A 7,073-nucleotide genomic window follows, 5' to 3' on the forward strand; every position below is an offset into this window, starting at 1 on the left:
TCATACTACCCATAAACCCTAGCAGTCAAACAGGGAAATGCTTTCATTCGTTTTCCACCATTCTTTTTCCCATTGGGGATTTTTAGAAAGACTTGAAATAAGGGTTATGTTTCGTGATGTTTTGATATCCGTCTAAATCTCTCTAGGACAAGGGGACTTTTATCAAAATATTTGCCTGTATTTACCCCCCAAAATGAAATGCCAAATTGCTGTTCATAAATAATTAAAAATGCCATGATGATCTGCAAAATTGAGGCAAAGGTAAGACTCTGGATTAACTATCAGCTAACTGTTAGCTAAATGTAGTCACTTTTTACAGAGGTAGATTTATTGAACCTGAAAAGATTTTGTTATGGAGCCACGACAGATTTGGCCCTTCTTACTAAATTGCCGCTGACGGTATTACCTTAGATGTATCCTCTCCAAGCTGACGTCAGCCAGGTCGTCATTGGCCCATTTGTATATGTCCCTGTGCTTCTAGAACTTAGTGTCGTCCGACAGCCTGTCCACCTTGTGGATAAACACCTCAAAGATGATGTCTGGGTTGACCTTGTAGGCCCTGGTTATTGTGAGGTGGAGCCGACTCAGTGCCTCCTCATCCTAGAGACAGACAAGGACAGGAAACAAAATTATGTTTTATTTAATTTATTTAATGTGTACAATTGCAGCTAAAACCTAATTGCAGTAGCACCTACAGGAAAACACGCAAAGCAATAAAAATTGAGATACAAAAAAATGTCATTCATAAAGAGAGTTGAATCAGGAATGTAAAGGTCCATCACGGTCTGAGTGGTGGAGGGAGGTTCTCACTGGTTTAATACAGCAAGTTAGATGCTATTCTACTGTTTTAACAGAAGGTAGCTAACGCTTTCTGTGCACAACCTGAGTGTAATTAATGCATTTATAGTGCCTTATATGGTTACTATTACACTCACAGTAGTCTCTCGAGTCTATCCTTCTAAATCTTGTTTCGTTGACAACGTGAGCGATGTCTGTGCATCCGAAGCAAAACTCTAGACATGCTTTAAACATTTATAATATTGTTATACAAATATCCACAAATCTCTTTTGATGCATTCACAATAGATAACACCAAAGTCACCAAAAGGAATTGCTGATTGAAGCGCCTCACAGCGAGACTCATCAAAGAGGAGTGGAACACATCTAACAACTTTTAGTTTCTATCCCAAACCAAAGAGACTTTGCTTTTCTACTTTCACTGTACAATAGACAGTTGTGAGAAATTTTTTAAATGTATTTGAACTGAACTGAACTTTATCAATCCCAGAAAGAATCCTGCAACCTGGAATTCTTCAACCAGGTTTTCTGGAAAACCAAGGACTTTTCAGAAAGTTTTGGGAACTTTGCAACCCTAGCACGGACACCACAGTTTCCATGTCGTCCCCTATGAGTTGATGATGAAGATGAGGGCCCCTGTGCCTCGGAAATCATCTTTAAAATTACAATTTTTTGCATAGTCAACTTACACACAGCTCTGACAGACACACTTACCCCACCCAACATGCCACCAGGGGTCTTTTCACAGTCCCCAAATCCAGAACAAATTCAAGAAGGCATACAGTATTATATAGAGCCATTATTGCATGGAACTCCCATCTCATATGGCTCAAATGAACAGTAAACCTGGTTTTTAAACGGATAAAGCAACATCTCACAGCACAACGCTTCTCCCCAAATGAACAGTAAACCTGGTTTTTAAACGGATAAAGCAACACCTCACAACGCTTCTCCCCAAATGAACAGTAAACCTGGTTTTTAAACGGATAAAGCAACACCTCACAGCACAACGCTTCTCCCCAAATGAACAGTAAACCTGGTTTTTAAACGGATAAAGCAACACCTCACAGCACAACGCTTCTCCCCAAATGAACAGTAAACCTGGTTTTTAAACGGATAAAGCAACACCTCACAGCACAACGCTTCTCCCCAAATGAACAGTAAACCTGGTTTTTAAACGGATAAAGCAACACCTCACAGCACAACGCTTCTCCCCAAATGAACAGTAAACCTGGTTTTTAAACGGATAAAGCAACACCTCACAGCACAACGCTTCTCCCCAAATGAACAGTAAACCTGGTTTTTAAACGGACAAAGCAACACCTCACAGCACAACGCTTCTCCCCAAATGAACAGTAAACCTGGTTTTTAAACGGACAAAGCAACACCTCACAGCACAACGCTTCTCCCCAAATGAACAGTAAACCTGGTTTTTAAACGGATAAAGCAACACCTCACAGCACAGCGCTTCTCCCCAAATGAACAGTAAACCTGGTTTTTAAACGGATAAAGCAACACCTCACAGCACAACGCTTCTCCCCAAATGAACAGTAAACCTGGTTTTTAAACGGATAAAGCAACACCTCACAGCACAACGCTTCTCCCCAAATGAACAGTAAACCTGGTTTTTAAACGGATAAAGCAACACCTCACAACACAACGCTTCTCCCCAAATGAACAGTAAACCTGGTTTTTAAACGGATAAAGCAACACCTCACAACACAACGCTTCTCCCCAAATGAACAGTAAACCTGGTTTTTAAACGGATAAAGCAACACCTCACAACACAACGCTTCTCCCCCTGGTTTTTAAATGAACAGTAAACCTGGTTTTTAAATGGATAAAGCAACACCTCACAGCACAACGCTTCTCCCCAAATGAACAGTAAACCTGGTTTTTAAACGGATAAAGCAACACCTCACAGCACAACGCTTCTCCCCAAATGAACAGTAAACCTGGTTTTTAAACGGATAAAGCAACACCTCACAACACAACGCTTCTCCCCAAATGAACAGTAAACCTGGTTTTTAAACGGATAAAGCAACACCTCACAACACAACGCTTCTCCCCAAATGAACAGTAAACCTGGTTTTTAAACGGATAAAGCAACACCTCACAGCACAACGCTTCTCCCCAAATGAACAGTAAACCTGGTTTTTAAACGGATAAAGCAACACCTCACAGCACAACGCTTCTCCCCAAATGAACAGTAAACCTGGTTTTTAAACGGATAAAGCAACACCTCACAGCACAACGCTTCTCCCCAAATGAACAGTAAACCTGGTTTTTAAACGGATAAAGCAACACCTCACAGCACAACGCTTCTCCCCAAATGAACAGTAAACCTGGTTTTAAACGGATAAAGCAACACCTCACAGCACAACGCTTCTCCCCAAATGAACAGTAAACCTGGTTTTTAAACGGACAAAGCAACACCTCACAACACAACGCTTCTCCCCAAATGAACAGTAAACCTGGTTTTTAAACGGATAAAGCAACACCTCACAACACAACGCTTCTCCCCAAATGAACAGTAAACCTGGTTTTTAAACGGATAAAGCAACACCTCACAACGCTTCTCCCCAAATGAACAGTAAACCTGGTTTTTAAACGGATAAAGCAACACCTCACAGCACAACGCTTCTCCCCAAATGAACAGTAAACCTGGTTTTTAAACGGATAAAGCAACACCTCACAGCACAGCGCTTCTCCCCAAATGAACAGTAAACCTGGTTTTTAAACGGATAAAGCAACACCTCACAACACAACGCTTCTCCCCAAATGAAAAGTAAACCTGGTTTTTAAACGGATAAAGCAACACCTCACAACACAACGCTTCTCCCCAAATGAACAGTAAACCTGGTTTTTAAACGGATAAAGCAACACCTCACAACGCTTCTCCCCAAATGAACAGTAAACCTGGTTTTTAAACGGATAAAGCAACACCTCACAGCACAACGCTTCTCCCCAAATGAACAGTAAACCTGGTTTTTAAACGGATAAAGCAACACCTCACAGCACAACGCTTCTCCCCAAATGAACAGTAAACCTGGTTTTTAAACGGATAAAGCAACACCTCACAGCACAACGCTTCTCCCCAAATGAACAGTAAACCTGGTTTTTAAACGGATAAAGCAACACCTCACAGCACAACGCTTCTCCCCAAATGAACAGTAAACCTGGTTTTTAAACGGATAAAGCAACACCTCACAACACAACGCTTCTCCCCAAATGAACAGTAAACCTGGTTTTTAAACGGATAAAGCAACACCTCACAACACAACGCTTCTCCCCAAATGAACAGTAAACCTGGTTTTTAAACGGATAAAGCAACACCTCACAGCACAACGCTTCTCCCCAAATGAACAGTAAACCTGGTTTTTAAACGGATAAAGCAACACCTCACAGCACAACGCTTCTCCCCAAATGAACAGTAAACCTGGTTTTTAAACGGATAAAGCAACACCTCACAGCACAACGCTTCTCCCCAAATGAACAGTAAACCTGGTTTTTAAACGGATAAAGCAACACCTCACAGCACAACGCTTCTCCCCAAATGAACAGTAAACCTGGTTTTTAAACGGATAAAGCAACACCTCACAACACAACGCTTCTCCCCAAATGAACAGTAAACCTGGTTTTTAAACGGATAAAGCAACACCTCACAGCACAACGCTTCTCCCCAAATGAACAGTAAACCTGGTTTTTAAACGGATAAAGCAACACCTCACAACACAACGCTTCTCCCAAATGAACAGTAAACCTGGTTTTTAAACGGATAAAGCAACACCTCACAGCACAACGCTTCTCCCAAATGAACAGTAAACCTGGTTTTTAAACGGATAAAGCAACACCTCACAGCACAACGCTTCTCCCCAAATGAACAGTAAACCTGGTTTTTAAACGGATAAAGCAACACCTCACAACACAACGCTTCTCCCCAAATGAACAGTAAACCTGGTTTTTAAACGGATAAAGCAACACCTCACAACACAACGCTTCTCCCCAAATGAACAGTAAACCTGGTTTTTAAACGGATAAAGCAACACCTCACAGCACAACGCTTCTCCCCAAATGAACAGTAAACCTGGTTTTTAAACGGATAAAGCAACACCTCACAGCACAACGCTTCTCCCCAAATGAACAGTAAACCTGGTTTTTAAACGGATAAAGCAACACCTCACAACACAACGCTTCTCCCCAAATGAACAGTAAACCTGGTTTTTAAACGGATAAAGCAACACCTCACAACACAACGCTTCTCCCCAAATGAACAGTAAACCTGGTTTTTAAACGGATAAAGCAACACCTCACAACAACGCTTCTCCCCAAATGAACAGTAAACCTGGTTTTTAAACGGATAAAGCAACACCTCACAGCACAACGCTTCTCCCCAAATGAACAGTAAACCTGGTTTTTAAACGGATAAAGCAACACCTCACAACACAACGCTTCTCCCCAAATGAACAGTAAACCTGGTTTTTAAACGGATAAAGCAACACCTCACAGCACAACGCTTCTCCCCAAATGAACAGTAAACCTGGTTTTTAAACGGATAAAGCAACACCTCACAGCACAGCACTTCTCCCCAAATGAACAGTAAACCTGGTTTTTAAACGGACAAAGCAACACCTCACAACACAACGCTTCTCCCCAAATGAACAGTAAACCTGGTTTTTAAACGGATAAAGCAACACCTCACAACACAACGCTTCTCCCCAAATGAACAGTAAACCTGGTTTTTAAACGGATAAAGCAACACCTCACAACGCTTCTCCCCAAATGAACAGTAAACCTGGTTTTTAAACGGATAAAGCAACACCTCACAGCACAACGCTTCTCCCCAAATGAACAGTAAACCTGGTTTTTAAACGGATAAAGCAACACCTCACAGCACAACGCTTCTCCCCAAATGAACAGTAAACCTGGTTTTTAAACGGATAAAGCAACACCTCACAACACAACGCTTCTCCCCAAATGAACAGTAAACCTGGTTTTTAAACGGATAAAGCAACACCTCACAACACAACGCTTCTCCCCAAATGAACAGTAAACCTGGTTTTTAAACGGATAAAGCAACACCTCACAACGCTTCTCCCCAAATGAACAGTAAACCTGGTTTTTAAACGGATAAAGCAACACCTCACAGCACAACGCTTCTCCCCAAATGAACAGTAAACCTGGTTTTTAAACGGATAAAGCAACACCTCACAACACAACGCTTCTCCCCAAATGAACAGTAAACCTGGTTTTTAAATGGATAAAGCAACACCTCACAGCACAACGCTTCTCCCCAAATGAACAGTAAACCTGGTTTTTAAACAGATAAAGCAACACCTCACAGCACAGCGCTTCTCCCCAAATGAACAGTAAACCTGGTTTTTAAACGGACAAAGCAACACCTCACAACACAACACTTCTCCCCAAATGAACAGTAAACCTGGTTTTTAAACAGATAAAGCAACACCTCACAACACAACGCTTCTCCCCAAATGAACAGTAAACCTGGTTTTTAAACGGATAAAGCAACACCTCACAACGCTTCTCCCCAAATGAACAGTAAACCTGGTTTTTAAACGGATAAAGCAACACCTCACAGCACAGCGCTTCTCCCCAAATGAACAGTAAACCTGGTTTTTAAATGGATAAAGCAACACCTCACAGCACAACGCTTCTCCCCAAATGAACAGTAAACCTGGTTTTTAAATGGATAAAGCAACACCTCACAGCACAACGCTTCTCCCCAAATGAACAGTAAACCTGGTTTTTAAACGGATAAAGCAACACCTCACAACGCTTCTCCCCAAATGAACAGTAAATCTGGTTTTTAAACGGATAAAGCAACACCTCACAGCACAACGCTTCTCCCCAAATGAACAGTAAACCTGGTTTTTAAACGGATAAAGCAACACCTCACAACACAACGCTTCTCCCCAAATGAACAGTAAACCTGGTTTTTAAACGGATAAAGCAACACCTCACAGCACAACGCTTCTCCCCAAATGAACAGTAAACCTGGTTTTTAAACGGATAAAGCAACACCTCACAGCACAACGCTTCTCCCCAAATGAACAGTAAACCTGGTTTTTAAACGGATAAAGCAACACCTCACAACACAACGCTTCTCCCCAAATGAACAGTAAACCTGGTTTTTAAACGGATAAAGCAACACCTCACAACACAACGCTTCTCCCCAAATGAACAGTAAACCTGGTTTTTAAACGGATAAAGCAACACCTCACAGCACAACGCTTCTCCCCAAATGAACAGTAAAC

The sequence above is a fragment of the Oncorhynchus keta genome, chromosome 35 (genome assembly GCF_023373465.1).
Source record: "Oncorhynchus keta strain PuntledgeMale-10-30-2019 chromosome 35, Oket_V2, whole genome shotgun sequence".
NCBI lineage: Eukaryota > Metazoa > Chordata > Actinopteri > Salmoniformes > Salmonidae > Oncorhynchus > Oncorhynchus keta.